We start from the raw sequence: 16,280 nt of genomic DNA, 5'->3' as shown, positions 1-16,280 counted from the left end.
AATCACAATGAGTTTGACAACTCAAGAGTTACCAATTAATCAACCAAAGCCAAAAGGAAAAAATCTAAATTATTTAGATAAATAAAGGAAAGCAATCATAATTCTGAAATACCTCAAATTGCATTAATAAAAAAAAATCAATCCAAACATAAAGAGTTCATAAACTAAATTGAGAAAATAAATAAAAAGAACATTAAACCTGAAATTGAGAAATAACCATAGACTGAGAGGAATCCTAATTCTAAAAATCCAAATCCTAAATCCTAAGAGAGAGGAGAGAGACTCTCTCTTTCTAAAACTACATCTAAATTCTAATAATTGTGAATGTTTTGTCTCAGTTGTTTGGATGCATTCCCCCACTTTATAGCCTCTAATCTGTGTTTTTTGGGTCGAGAACTGGGTCAGAAACAGCCCAGAATTCGCTGGTTGCGAATTCAAACACGCTGATTTTTGCAGATGCGATGCATTTGCGTGGAGTACGCGTTCGTGTCATCTAGAGGTACAGCCACTATAATAAATTATATATCAAATCAAATTCCCGGACGTTAGCTTTCCAAGGCAACTGGAACCGCATCATTTGGATCTCTGTAGCTCAAGTTATGGTCATTTTAGTGCAAGAGGGTCAGGTTGACAGCTTTGCAGTTCCTTCAACTTCTTGTATTCCTTCCACTTTTGCATGCTTCCTTTCCATCCTCTAAGCTATTCCTGCCCTGTAATCTCTGAAAACACTTAACACACATATCAAGGCATCGAATGGTAATAAGATAAGATTAAACATATCAAAATTAAGACCAAAGAAGCATGTTTTCAATCAAAGCACATAATTAGGAAGGAAAATGTAAAACCATGCATTTTGTATGGATAAGTGTATGAAAGATTGATAAAATCCACTCAATTGAGCACAAGATAAACCATAAAATAGTGGTTTATCAACCTCCCCACACTTAAACATTAGCATGTCCTCATGCTAAGCTCAAGAGAAGCTATAAAGGAGTGAAGAGGAATGGTAAAATTGTGAAAATTAGTAAAGCTAATTTTAGAAAATATATAAATAAATAATAACTAAATAAAATGAGAGGTAATAAACAATCTTAGTTTATAACCTTGGAATTTTAGTGGTTGAAAAAGAGAAGAATTATATACCTCTAATTGACGGATGGTTCATATTGAAGAGACTCACCTATAAATTGAGTTTTTCTTTAATTCATTTCAATCAAGTCATCCAAAGAGAATAACATAATATTTCTTTGAGTAGTTTTCTTCTATATATATAGAGAGAAGTGTGTTTTCCTTTTGTCAAGAGAGAGTGTTATTGTAGTCTCTTTGTGATAGAGAGAAGTTGTAATTCTCAAAGAAAGTTATTCAATTGTTTCCATATTTTATACAAATTTCTAATTTTTCATCTCTATATTTTGCTGTGTCATTTGTCTGGTACCTAACAGTGGTATCAGAGCCAAAGGTTGCTGATTAATATTTTTTTTCCGCTGCGAGTTACCGTCTAAAAAAAATGGCAGCAAAGTATGAAATTCCAAAATTCAGTGGGAGTAATTTTTCCATATGGAAATTGAAGATAAAAGCTATTATGAGAAAAGACAATTGCGTGACAGCAATTGAAGAAAGACCCACTGGAATTACAGATGAAAAATGGAAGGAGATGGATAACAATGATGTTGCAAACTTACACTTGGCACTAGCTGACTCGGTTTTATCAAGTGTAGCAGAGAAAAAGACAGCAAAGGAAATTTGGGATGCTCTCACCAAATTATATGAAGTCAAGTCACTACACAACAAGATATTCTTGAAGAGAAGACTTTATACTCTTCGAATGAGTGAGTCCACATCGGCAACAGATCACATCAACAATCTAAATACGCTATTTTTCCAACTCTCATCGTTGGAATATACCATAGCGGAAAATGAACGTGCAGAGCTCTTACTTCAAAGTCTACCAGATTCATATGATCAGCTTATCATTAACTTAACTAATAATGTTTTGACTGATTATCTTTCTTTTGATGACATGGCTGCTGCGGTTTTTGAAGAAGAATCTAGGCGCAAGAATAAGGAAGATAGATTAGAAAGCTCAAAACAAGCAGAGGCTTTGTTGATGACAAGAGGAAGATCAATGGAGCGTGGTTCCAGTGGGAGTCAAAGTAGACCAAAGTCACAAAGTAAGAAGCAAGTCAAATGCTACAATTGTGGTAAGAGAGGGCACTTCAAGAAAGATTGTTGGAATAAGAAGAGTATAGAGAAGGTTCCAGAAGGATCAAGTTCTCAAGGATGTGTTGCGAGCACCTCTGATGATGGAGAAATCCTGTATGGCGAAGCAACAATTGGTTCTAAAGGCAGCAAGCAGCTCACTGATGTTTGGGTTGTTGATTCAGGAGCAACATGGCACATGACTCCTCATCGTGATTGGTTTTGTACATGTGAACCTGTCTCGGAAGGATCGGTGTTTATGGGAAACGATCATGCCTTAGAAATTGTTGGAATGGGTACTGTCAAAATAAAAATGTTTGACGGTTCTATTCGTTCACTTCAAGGGGTAAGACACGTGAAAGGCTTGAAGAAGAATTTGTTGTCGATTGGGCAATTGGATGAACTTGGATGCAAGACCCATATTGAAGGTGGGATCTTGAAAGTTGTTAAAGGAGCTCTTGTGGTAATAAAAGCAAAAAAGATTGCAGCAAATCTATACATGCTTATGGGAGATACTTTGCAAGAGGCAGAGGCATCAATTGCTTCATCAAGCCAAGAAGAAATGACGATGATATGGCATTGCAAACTGGGCCACATGTCAGAACGAGGCTTGAAGATTCTTGTAGAATGTAATCTCATTCCCGGGCTCAAATCGGTAAACTTACCGTTTTGTAAGCACTGCGTTACAAGCAAACAACATAGATTGACGTTTGGTAGATCAACTGCTCGGAGCAAGCACATATTGGAGTTGATTCATTCTGATGTGTGGGAATCGCCGGAGATGTCCCTAGGAGGAGCAAAATATCTTGTATCATTTATTGATGATTACTCTAGGAGGCTATGGGTGTACCCGATCAAGAAAAAGTCAGACGTGTTTGCGATGTTCAAAGAGTTCAAAGCAAAGTTAGAACTTGAATCTGGAAAGAAGATCAAGTGTTTAAGGACAGATAATGGAGGAGAATATGTTGATGGTGATTTTCTAACATTTTGCAAGCAAGCAGGTATTCAACGACAATTCACAGTTGCATATACGCCTCAGCAAAATGGTGTAGCAGAGCGAATGAATAGGACTCTCCTAGAAAGAGCACGAGCTATGTTGCAAACTGCAGGTTTAGCCAAGTCTTTTTGGGCAGAAGCTGTTAAAACCGCCTGTTATGTGATAAATCGGTCACCATCAACTGCAATTGGGTTAAAGACACCAATGGAGATGTGGCAAGGTAAGCCACCTAATTATTCTTCTTTACATATATTTGGTTGTCCTGTGTACGTGATGTACAATTCCCAAGAAAGAACAAAGCTAGACCCAAAGTCTAGAAAATGTATATTCTTGTGTTATGCTGACGGTGTTAAGGGGTATCGCCTGTGGGATCCCACTGCCCGCAAGGTAGTTGTCAATAGAGATGTGATATTTGCAGAAGATGAATTGCAAAAAGAACAAGAAAATGACAGCACTATTAAAGAGATAACCACTGTTCAAATAGATGAAAAATGCAGAGAAGGTGATCTTTCTGAAGCAGAACCACAGCACGAAGAACAAGAAGCAGAGGCTAATGACATAGAAGTTCGTCGATCCACTCGACAAAGAAGAACACCATCATGGTACTCAAATTATGTTTTGACAAACCATGATGCATATTGTCTTTTGACAGAAGATGGAGAGCCAACAACTTTTATGGAGGCTATGCGCAATCCAGACGCTTCTATGTGGATGACAGCAATGCAAGAAGAAATTGAGGCATTACATAGGAACCATACCTGGAAACTTGTTGAACTTCCAGCAGGTCGGAAAGCCATTGGTAACAAATGGGTTTACAAGATCAAACGAGATAGTAATGATCAGGTGGAACGATATCGTGCAAGATTGGTTGTCAAGGGATATGCTCAGAAAGAAGGTATTGACTTCAATGAAATATTTTCTCCGGTGGTGAAACTAACTACTATTAGAGTAGTTTTGGCTATGTGTGCTGCATTTGATTTACATCTAGAGCAATTAGATGTAAAGACTGCTTTTCTTCATGGAGAACTTGAAGAAGAGATATATATGCTCCAACCAGAAGGTTTTGAAGAACAAGGAAAAGAAAACTTGGTTTGCAGGTTAACTAAATCTCTGTACGGTCTAAAGCAGGCACCAAGGTGTTGGTACAAGAGATTTGATTCTTTCATTATTAGCCTTGGATACAACAGACTTAGTTCAGATCATTGTACTTATTACAAGAGGTTTGGTGATAATGATTTCATCATTCTACTGTTGTATGTGGATGACATGTTGGTGGTAGGTCCCAACAAAGATCAAATCCAATAATTGAAGGCACAGTTGGCTAGGGAGTTTGATATGAAAGACTTGGGACCAGCAAACAAGATTTTAGGGATGCAAATTCACCGAGACAAAAAAGATAAGAAGATTTGGCTATCGCAGAAGAATTATTTGAAGAAAATCTTGCAACGCTTCAATATGTAAGAATGTAAGCCAATTTCAACCCCACTTCCTTTGAATTTCAAATTATCCTCAAGTATGTGCCCTAGTAGTGAAGCAGAGAGGATGGAAATGTCTCGAGTACCGTATGTATCAGCGGTGGGAAGCCTTATGTATGCCATGATCTGTACAAGGCCAGATATTGCTCAAGCAGTTGCGGTGGTAAGTCGATTTATGGCAGATCCGGGTAAAGAGCATTGGAATGTTGTTAAGAGGATCTTGAGATACATCAAAGGGACCTCGAATGTTGCATTATGTTTTGGAGGATCGGAATTCATTGTCAATGGATATGTCGACTCAGATTTTGCAGGTGATCTTGATAAATGAAAATCTACTACAGGATATGTATTTACACTTGCAGGAGGAGCTGTGAGCTGGCTATCTAAATTACAGACTGTTGTAGCTTTATCTACTACAGAAGCTGAATATATGGCAGCTACACAAGCATGCAAGGAAGCTATTTGGATCCAAAGGTTGATAGAAGAACTCGGGCACAAACAACAGAAGATTTCTATGTATTGTGATAGTCAGAGCGCCTTGCACATTGCAAGAAATCCTGCCTTTCATTCAAGAACAAAACACATTGGAGTACAATATCACTTTGTTCGGGAAGTAGTAGAAGAAGGAAGTGTTGATATGCAGAAGATTCACACTAAAGATAACCTAGCAGATGCCATGACAAAACCAATCAACACAGAAAAGTTTGAATGGTGTAGATCCTCATACGGCCTATGGAATACATGAGCAACATAAATTTTGAAAATTTATCAAAATTAGCTTTAAGTGGGAGATTGTGAAAATTAGTAAAGCTAATTTTAGAAAATATATAAATAAATAATAACTAAATAAAATGAGAGGTAATAAACAATCTTAGTTTATAACCTTAGAATTTTAGTGGTTGAAAAAGAGAAGAATTATATACCTCTAATTGACGGATGGTTCATATTGAAGAGACTCACCTATAAATTGAGTTTTTCTTTAATTCATTTCAATCAAGTCATCCAAAGAGAATAACATAATATTTCTCTGAGTAGTTTTCTTCTATATATATAGAGAGAGAAGTGTGTTCTCCTTTTGTCAAGAGAGAGTGTTATTGTAGTCTCCTTGTGATAGAGAGAAGTTGTAATTCTCAAAGAAAGTTATTCAATTGTTTCCATATTTTATACAAATTTCTAATTTTTCATCTCTATATTTTGCTGTGTCATTTGTCTGGTACCTAACAAAAATGTATGAAATGCAACCTATCTATATGAATGCAACTACATGCTAAGATGTTTCTACCTACTTGGTGAAAAGTAAATAAATCCTTCAAGAACAAATATGAATTGGATTTCACTAATTCAAATTATAAAAATGAAGTACAAATAGACTTGCAAGAAGAAGATAGCTCATGAAAGCCGGGAACAAGGAATCGAGCATCGAACCCTCACCGGAAGTGTATACACTCTAGTCACTCATGTGTTTAAGGTTCGATTCTTTCAGTTCTCTACTAACCTTGCTTTCTAAGGCTTGCTTTTCTTCTACCAATCAACAAAAATTTAATACATAAGTACACATATCAAGAGGTCTTTTAAGGGTTGTAATGGGGTTAGGGTTAAGGTAAGATTGTATTTAGCCAAGTGGACTAAAATATGAATCCTTAATTAACTTAAACTTTTCCCACCTAACTTAAGACAATCCATGTAATCAAAATACAAAACCTAACTATCCATTAACCATGTTTTCCACATATTCATGCGTTCTAATTTCAAGTACAGCTCATATGCATTGCTTTCACCATTTACTTTGAGGCATTTTGTCCCCTTTTTCTGATTTGCTCTTTTTTTTCTTTTCTTTTTCTCACTTCTTTTTTTTTCTTTTTTTTGTATTTTATATATATTTTTTTCTTTTCTTTTATTTTTCTCAATGCATATGATTAAATTATTGGATGCATGAATTATGTCCTAAACATTTCTTTCACATTTTCAGAAAATTCTAACATACTCAATTCTCAAACCAAATGTTTCCAAACCCAATTTTCCCACACTTAAATCATAAGCACTCTCACTAGTCTAAGCTAACCAAGGATTCAAATTAAGGACATTATTGTTTTCCGCTGAGAGTTAATGATGTGCTAAAATAAAGAATAAATGGGGTAAAATAAGCTCAAATTGGTTTGCAAGGGATAATGAAAGGGTAAGGCCATATGGGTATGTAAGCTCAGTGAAACAAAGGCCTCAATCATGTAAGTGTATGCATACATCAAACCATGGAAATATAGAATTAAGCAAGACAAAGATCACAATTTTAGAGAGAACAACACACACCAAAAATAAAATATTGGTTGATAAAATGCAACCAATCAAATAGGCTCAAAATCTCACTGATTTTGTGTGTTTGAGCTCTAAACCATGTTCCAGTATAATATTTCTTCAAACAAGTTTAACATTAAATTTTATTCAAATTAGTGAAATGCTCTAAAAAGTTTCTTGAAAAAGAAAATATTACTTTAACCAAGTGGTAAAATATGCACAAAATCAAACAAATATGTAATCAAATATGCAAATGAAATAATGAACAAACAAGGAAAATAAATATTGGTGTTGAAATAAGAAATAACTAACCCACGGAAGTCGGTATCGACCTCCCCACACTTAAAGATTGCATCGTCCTCGGTGCATGCAGAGATGTGCAAGTGGATGGGCTGCTACAACTGATGCTTTTCTCTAGAGATTGTGCAGATGGACTTGTCTGTCTCCCCTTTTAGAAGTTTTCCTTTTCCCTTCTTTGGTGGCTAGCCTGAAAGAAGAGGAAAAAGAAGAAAAAGTAAATAAAGTCTGGGTGGGTTAATGCCAAATAATGAGGGTCTCAATTACATGGTAGCTACAACATGTAAGTGAAAAAACAATAGAAGCACATGGCATACCAGTGGTGCAAAAGTTGCAACAAAGGGGAAGAGACAGCAGATAATGAAGGACAATATAAATGCATGTCAATACAAAAAGGAACACAGATATCATAAAAGATTGGCGTTGACAGATAAATATCATCTAACAGTGTAAAACAAGTCACTAAGCACCAAATAATACCAGAAAAGATATAACAGCTGAATAAGAACATTTAACACCAATGGAAAAATAATAAATTTAGAAAAGAAAATAAAAATATGTGCAAAATTAAAATGCAATGAGTGAGAGTAGGCAAATAAATTAAATAAAATAGAATGGAAGTGAAGAAGGATGATGAAGAAAAATAAAGTAGGAAAGAAAGAAGAAAGAAGAAAAGATAGAAGAAATTAGGATTAGAGAAGAAAAGATAAGATAATTGGCACTAATCTGGATAAGTTGTGCGGTGCAGGCGACGTGAGCGCGTGGGCCATGCGTTCGCGCGGAAAGCACTTCTATGAAGTGACATGGACGCGTGGGTCACACGTTCGCGTGGAGTGATTTGTGCCATTGGCGCGAGGGCAGCCTCGCGGTCGCACAACTCTCTGTTTTAAATGCATTTTGCCAAAAATCTGGGTGACGCGATCGCGTGGGTGACGCGATCGCGTGAATGGCTACACTTCCAAAAGGACGCGGACACGTGGGTGACGCGTTCTCATGGTGGGGCTTGTGCTGCTAGCACTATTCCAACCCCACTCCATCATAACTCTCTGCCATACACCCCTTTTACGTTGATTTGTTGGAGCACGCGTTCGCGTGGGTGACGCGGACGCGTGGGAGGCTATTTTTTTAAATGACACGGCCGCGTGGGTCACGCGGACGCGTGGGCATGTTTGTGCCTAAAGCGCGCCTCCAGCCACGCTTTCGCATGACTTTCTGTTTACTTTCTTTTCTTCACAACGCATTGGTGACGCGGACGCGTCAGCGACGCTGCCGCGTCGCGTTCGTATTTTTTTTTTTTGTAAAAAAAAAGCAGAATGCAGAATGTAGATGCTTATGCAAAATTTATGAATGACCACTAATAAAAATGAAAATAAAATAAAATAAAACTAAGAATAAAAATGAAAGATCATACCATGGTGGGTTGTCTCCCACCTAGCACTTTTAGTTATTGTCCTTAAGTTGGACATTTGGAGAGTCATTTGTTATGGTGGCTTGTGCTTGAACTCATCCAGGAATCTCCACCAATGTTTGTGATTCCAATGGCCTCCGAGGTCCCAAACTAGGTGCAGAAAGCCTTCAAGCAGGTTAAAGCAAGTGACAAGGCCCCAAGAGTGTTGATTGCTAGACTGAATTCCGGGGTCCCAAACCTTGCTTTTGCACCCGTCTTCTTGTTGATCATCATGATTCCATCCAGGTAGCAAGCAATCTGAATTCTCACTAAAGTAGCCAACCAACTTCCTAGACCCATTCAGTTGAGCTTCACACCAACCTTTGCATTTAAACCTTGAGCTTTCCACCATATTGAATCTTGCATGACGACTCTTACCACTAACCATCTCCCGCTTGCTCTTAGCCACAAAGAGCTCTAAGCTGACCATCTGTCTCAAGCAAAGCATATTCAAGTGAGCTAATTAAGGTTAGAGATGAGAGATTTACCCACTTGAATGAAGGGATGGATGGTGATAGCTTTGGGGGAGAGGTCTCCAACAACTTTGGCAAGGTGATTTCAAGCTCCATTTCCTTGTGCTCTTCCTTGACAACTTCCACCTCTTTGCGAGCTTCTTCAATTCCAACCTCTTCCTCGTGGTAGCTTTCTTCCAAAGCAAACTCTTCTTTATGGCTTACTAAGGGCATGAGAGGTTGTGCTTCCTCTTCTTTAATCTCCATCTCTTGATTAACCTCTGCAAAATCTTCAACCATGATATGCCTTGGAGGTTGTACACCCTCTTCAACATCAAATTCAAACTTCTCGGCAGAATCCTGTACAGTTCTCGATTTCCATGGAGGTTCAGCATCTCCTAAATCTTCAACCATTTCTTCCTCTGCAACTATTATGGCTTTCTCCACTTGTTCCAATACAAAGCCATGTTCCTCATTGTCCATCGAAGTTTCTAGTGTCTCCTTCATGCTACGCTCTTCTTTTGATTCTCCACATGCAGCCATGGGAGTACTTTGAGTGCTTAGATATTAAGAAGCTAATTTATTTACTACCTCGGTTAAGGCAGTTGCGAGTTCCAGTACATCCCTTTGCATCTTCGCTTGCCCTTGAAGAAGACCACGAAGGAAGTCATCCATTGGAGATTGGGGTGGATATGAGGGTTCATTATATTGGAGAAAGGGTTCATAATGGAAAGGTGGTTCTTCTTGATAAGGATATGGAGATGGTGAATATTGAGGTGGTGGTTCTGGGTGTGGTTCATATGGTGGTTGGTGTGGTGGATATAGGTTAGGGTCATATAGTGGTGTTTGGTGGTAAGGGGCTTGTGAGTATGGTGGTCCAGAGTTGTGTTGAGAAGATGGTTCATAAGCATATGGTGGGACTTGTTGGTAACTACAAGGGGGTCCACCATAGTCATCATTTTGGTATGCATCACAGAATGGTTGTTGGTTATAGTGCATTGGAGGGGGTTGTTGCCAAGAGGGTTGATCAAATCCTTGTGGCTCCTCCCATCTTTGATTCTTCCAACCTTGATGCCTATTTTCATTATAGTTTTCATTCCTTACAACAACATTGGAACCAAACTTAAAGCGATGGGGGTGAGAACTCATAATAGCAAATAAAAATTAAAAACGAAAATAAAAACAAATTTAAATTAAAAGGTTATTTGAAATTTGAAATTTGAAATTTGAAATTTGAAATTTGAATTTTTAAATTTTGAATTTTGATTTTTGAATTTTAAATTTTGAATTTTGAAAAAGTCAACAATATAAGATAAAGATTTGAAAAAGATTTAAATTTTGAAATTTGAATTTTGAATTTTGGAATTTAATTGAAATTTGAAATTTGAATTTGAAATAAGATAAGATAAGATTTTGAAATTTAAAACTAAGATAAGATAAAAAAATTTTAAAATAAAAATCAGAAAATTTTTTTTTTATAACTAAATAAAAACCAATAACCTCTTAATTTACGAAAAAGCAAAAATAAAAATAAAAATAAAAACAAATCAAAAAGCAAATATTTGCAATAACCAATAATAAGACACACGTTTGCAATTCCCTGGCAACGGCGCCATTTTGAAGAACGAAACTCTTGCGCGATCTAGAATTTTCACAAATAAGTTCCCGTTGTAAGTAAAGCTTCTAGTCCGACAAGAATTCCTTTCTTACAAAAGTTTTGGTTGTCACAAGTAACAAACCCAATAAAATTTATAAACCGAAGTATTCAAACCTCGGGTCGTCTTCTCAAGGAATTGCAGGGAAGTATGATTTATTATTGGTTATGGAAAACATTATTTTTGGGTTTTGAAAAGGTTTGAACAAGAGAAATAAATTGCAGGAATTAGTAAATCAATAACTAAGAAAACTCTTAGCAAGGTATGAAAATTTGGAAGTCCTATCCTAGTTATCCTTATCGATGGTGATGAGAATTGAGTTTTAATCCCACTTAGTTAACCTCTAACTATGAAGGTAAGTCAAGTAGATAAATCAATTTAACACCTAAAGTCCTAGTCAACTCCTAAGGAAAGACTAGAGTTATAGGAATTTAAATCAATCAGTAAAGATAACAATTATCAATCACGATGAGTTTGACAACTCAAGAGTTACCAATTAATCAACCAAAGCCAAAAGGAAAAAATCTAAATTATTTAGATAAATAAAGGAAAGCAATCACAATTCTGAAATACCTCAAATTGCATTAATAAAAGAAAATCAATCCAAACATAAAGAGTTCATAAACTAAATTGAGAAAATAAATAAAAAGAACATTAAACCTGAAATTGAGAAATAACCATAGACTGAGAGGAATCCTAATTCTAAAAATCTAAATCCTAAATCCTAAGAGAGAGGAGAGAGCCTCTCTCTTTCTAAAACTACATCTAAATTCTAATAATTGTGAATGTGTATTTCTCAGTTGTTTGGATGCATTCCCCCACTTTATAGCCTCTAATATGTATTTTTTGGGCCGAGAACTGGGTCAGAAATAGCCCAGAATTTGCTGGTTGCGAATTCAAACACGCTGATTTTCGTAGATGCGACGCGTCCGCGTGGAGCACGCGTTCGCATTGCCTAATAGTACGGCCACTATGGTAAATTATATATCAAATCGAAGCCCCAGACGTTAGCTTTCTAAGGCAACTGAAACCGCATCATTTGGATCTCTGTAGCTCAAGTTATGATCGTTTTAGTGTGAGAGGGTCAGGCTGACAGCTTTGCAGTTCCTTCAACTTCTTGTTTTCCTTCCACTTTTGCATGCTTCCTTTCCATCCTCTAAGCCATTCCTGCCCTGTAATATCTGAAAACACTTAACACACATATCAAGGTATCAAATGGTAATAAGAGAAGATTAAACATATCAAAATTAAGACCGAAGAAGCATGTTTTCAATCAAAGCACATAATTAGGAAGGAAAATGTAAAACCATGCATTTTGTATGGATAAGTGTATGAAAGATTGATAAAATCCACTCAATTGAGCACAAGATAAATCGTAAAATAGTGATTTATCAGGCAGCAGAAGATGTAGCTGCCTCAGCAGAGGCAGTGAAAAATGGAGGTCTATAGCCCAGAGCCTGAAACTTCCTGCTGTGAAGGATAATCTTCTTGCAGTCGGCGGCGGTTGGCTTCTCATCTGCGAGCTCCTAGGGCACCTCAACACGGCAGCCTAGCTGAGTAATCAAGTATGGAAAAGGGAGGGCGCCTCTGACATAGACTCTGGCCATGTAATACCAGATGAATCGGGGCAGATATAAGTCCTTTCCCTCCATCACACACCAGATGAGGGTGATCATGGCAGCTGGCACATCTGTCTCATGAGTGCTCAGCATCACATAGTTACTCAGGATCTGCTGCCAAAGCCGAGCCTCATCATTCAGGTAGATAATCTTTATTCCTTTTGGGGCCACTGTGGACTTGCCCGTGACCCATGGGACAGTAGGATCAATGGCTATAGTCCTCTTGACTGCGTCCCAGTCAAATCGCATGAATCTCATATCCTCTTCAGCCTTTTGGTAACCATCTGGCTGATCTGATTTAGGTAGGAGTTGGAGGATTTCTTCTATTGCTTCCTCAGTAACCAGAATTTGCTTGCCTCTAAGCTGAACTGCATCCAGGGACGTTTTGAAGTAGTTATAATAGAGTTTTCTGACCCAGGATGAGTTGATCTCAGTCAAGTTTCTCTCCAAGAAGAACTAGCCTCTCTGTTTAATTTGGTCTAAAGTGTATTGTTTGAGTTCTTCTGGAATTTTGAGTGTCCTTTCTAGGTATAAGTTCCTGGAAGTGGCAAAAACTGGGTACTTCAGTTCACAGTATTTGTTTGCAAATGTTTCTGGGTCAGTGGCAGGCACCAACTGATCAGCCTTTTCCTACGGGGTGAAATTCTTTTCTTGCCAGGAATCATCGTGGAGGATACCTAAAATAGTGCTGGAGGATTCTCCTCTTTTCCATTTTCCTGTAGTTGCTTTGCCTTTTCCCTTACGTTTGGGATCAGACATCCTGAAAAGCAGAAGTTGCAGGATACAGTTTAAGAACTAAAGCAGGAAAACAGGTAAGCAAATAGGATTTATCAATATAAGCATAAAGGCAAAAGAGCAATAGAAGCATGAAATGAGTTAAATATAAGTAAATTTTGGACTGTATGCAAGTGAAAAGTCTGAGAGTAAAAATCACAATCCAAAATATATGATATGTGGAATTCTTGTTAATTAGGAAAAAACAGTAATTATGCCTTGAGTTAGAAAGTTAAAGTAGTTAGGTAAAAAGAGAAGTTAGAAAGTTAAAGCAGTTAGTAAGTAAAAAGAAAGTTAAAGTAAGTGGCATGATAATGGGTTTCCTAGTTAACAATAAATTCACAAACTTGAAGAACAATCAACTCATATTCAAGCAAAGATTGCAGTTTATTGATGATAATTTATAAAATTGCAAAAGGAAAAAGAAATCATCAATAATGCAAGTTAGTAATCCAGGAACCAGAAAGAGTGAGAATGCAAGCCCATTCATCCATGAATTGGCTAGCTTGAAACCAAATAACGCAAAACTTGAAATTGCCAAAACCAATTCATGAATGGGAGTTGAGTGAAACAATTTGCTGAAAAAAAAAATTTGGGCAGCATTCCGGCTAAAATTGGATGTTCCTGGGTAATAAACAGCAAGAAAATCAGTTCGTATGACATTAAATAGTGCTGAAAAGATTAACAATTAGCAAGAACATTAAAGAACAGTGTAACAGCAACAACAAACATGAAAGAACAACATATGAACAGCATCATCATCACAGCAAATTCAGAATTACGAATCAGATAAAAACAGGTAGCAAGAACGGCGCAATTATTAGGCCTAAATCCACTAACCACATCCTAGCTACATAACCACCTAAAATCCACTACGATCAAGCATCTCTAACTATCCTAATTTGAACAAAAATAAAAAAAAACTAACTAACTAATCAACGGGAAAAAGGATTCAGTGTTCGGCGGAACCTGGTGGGCAGAGTAACAGAATTAGGCTACAGAGAGATGGTGTTGGTGGTGGCAGTGATGCGGCAGTGCTAAAAGGCGGCGCGGTGGTGGTTCGGTGGGGGCAGTGGTGGCTGTGTGGTGGGTGTGGGTTGAAGGGGGTTCTGGGGGAGGGAAAGAGAAAAAGAGGTGAGGAGGGGAGGGTTGGGGGCGTGGTGGCCGGCGGTTGAGGGCGGCGATGGTGATGGAAGTTCGGCGATGGGGCGGGGGTGTCACGGAGGGGGAAGAGTGGAGGGGAGAAGGAGGGAAGAAGAAGAGAAGGGGGGAGTGGTTCCGGCGAGGGCGGCGCGGCAGGGGTGGTCGGCGATGGTGGGGCGGCTTGGTGAGGGAGGTGGTGATGATATGGTGGTTGGGGGGGGGGGGGGAAGGAAGAGAGAGTGCAGAGGGGGCTGGGGGTGGGTTTGGGGGACGCGAAAGGAGTAGGGTTTCGCGTGGGTTGGGGTTAGGGTATTTGAATCCACACGGACGCGTGGGTCACGCGAACGCGTGGTTAGGGCAAAAAGGGAAATGACACGAATGCGTCATTGACGCGATCGTGTGAGTCAGGTAAAATGTAAGTGACGCGTACGCGTGAAGCATGCGAACGCATCGCTTAGAATTGTGCTAAACGCACAGTTCCAGCGTCGTTTTGGCGCAACTCTCTGTTTCCAATAGGGTCCATAAAATCCATGCGACGCGTACGCGTCACTCACGCTTTCGTGTGGGGTGTGTGTAGTGCAAGTGACGCATTTCCGTCAGGGACGCGAATGCGTGGGCCAAATTGTGCTAAACGCACACCAGCTGCACGATTCCAGCCCAACTTTCTGGGCGTTGGATCTTTACGCCGATTTCTAATCGATGCCCACGCGTGGCCTTCGCGCTCGCGTGGGGTGTTTTTTTTTATGCAGGATGCAAAATGCAAAGGTAATGTAGATGCTATGAATAATTCCAGGTTCAATGAAGATATTATAAAATAAAACTCAAAAACAAACAAAACAAAATGAAATCAAAATTGAAAAAGGAACGATCATACCATGGTGGGTTGTCTCCCACCTAGCACTTTTAGTTAAAGTCCTTAAGTTGGACAATTGATGAGCTTCCTGCTATAGTGGATTGTGCTTGAATTCATCCAAAAATCTCCACCACTGTTTGGAATGCCAACAGCCTCCGGGGTCCCAGACAAGGCACGTAAAGCCCTTGAGCAAATTTAAACAGGTTTTAAGGGTCCCGGGGTGTTGAATGTTAGACTAGATTCCAGGATCCCAAACCTTGCTTTTATATCCGCCTTTGTCTCGATCTACATTTTTCCAGCCGGGCGGTTTGGAAGTTGTATTCTCACCAAGATGACTAAACATCTTCCGAGACCCATGCAATCGAACTCGAAACCAATCCCTACACTTCAAAGTGAAGCGTGGAACTTTGTTGAATCTTACATACCAGCCTTGAGCACGAACCATTTCCCTTTTACTCTTAAAGCCGCAAAGAGCTCTAAGCTGGCCATCTGTTTCAAGCAAATCATATTCAAGTGGAAAAGTAAAGATAAAGGCTAAGGATTTTACCCACTTGAAATTTGTATTGGATGGTAATGGCCTTGGAAAAGCTGTTTCCAGTGGTTTTGCAAGCTCTACTCCCTTGTATTCTTCTGTGAATTCTTCCACTTCTTTGCAAACTTCTTCAAGTTCAACCACATCTTGATCAATGTCTTCGATATCTTCCTCATCACTCAAGTCATAATTTGGAGGTTGAGAGAAGTCTACTTCCGCATCATCTTCGTATTAACTTGGGAAAGATTCTTCAATCTCAGAGAATTTACTTGCGGATGCAAGTTCATTACTAGGAGAACTTGACTCGGAATTATCATTATCAAGGAAACTTGCTTCTTGAGTTGTTCCATCCAGTTCTTCATAAGATGACTGCCTTGGGGGTTGTGCACTATCCTCCTTAGCATCAATTGAAAATTTCTTGACGGGGTTCTCCACAAGTCTGGATTCCCATGGAGGTTCAGCATATCCTAAGTCTTCAACCAATTCTTTTTCTTCGATAATTTCGTCTTCCTCCACTTGTTCCAGTACAAAGTCATGCTCCTTAC

This window comes from Arachis ipaensis, chromosome B2 (assembly GCF_059453495.1).
Source record: "Arachis ipaensis isolate K30076 ecotype BB chromosome B2, ASM5945349v1, whole genome shotgun sequence".
NCBI lineage: Eukaryota > Viridiplantae > Streptophyta > Magnoliopsida > Fabales > Fabaceae > Arachis > Arachis ipaensis.
Note: the sequence above shows the minus strand (reverse complement) of the source record.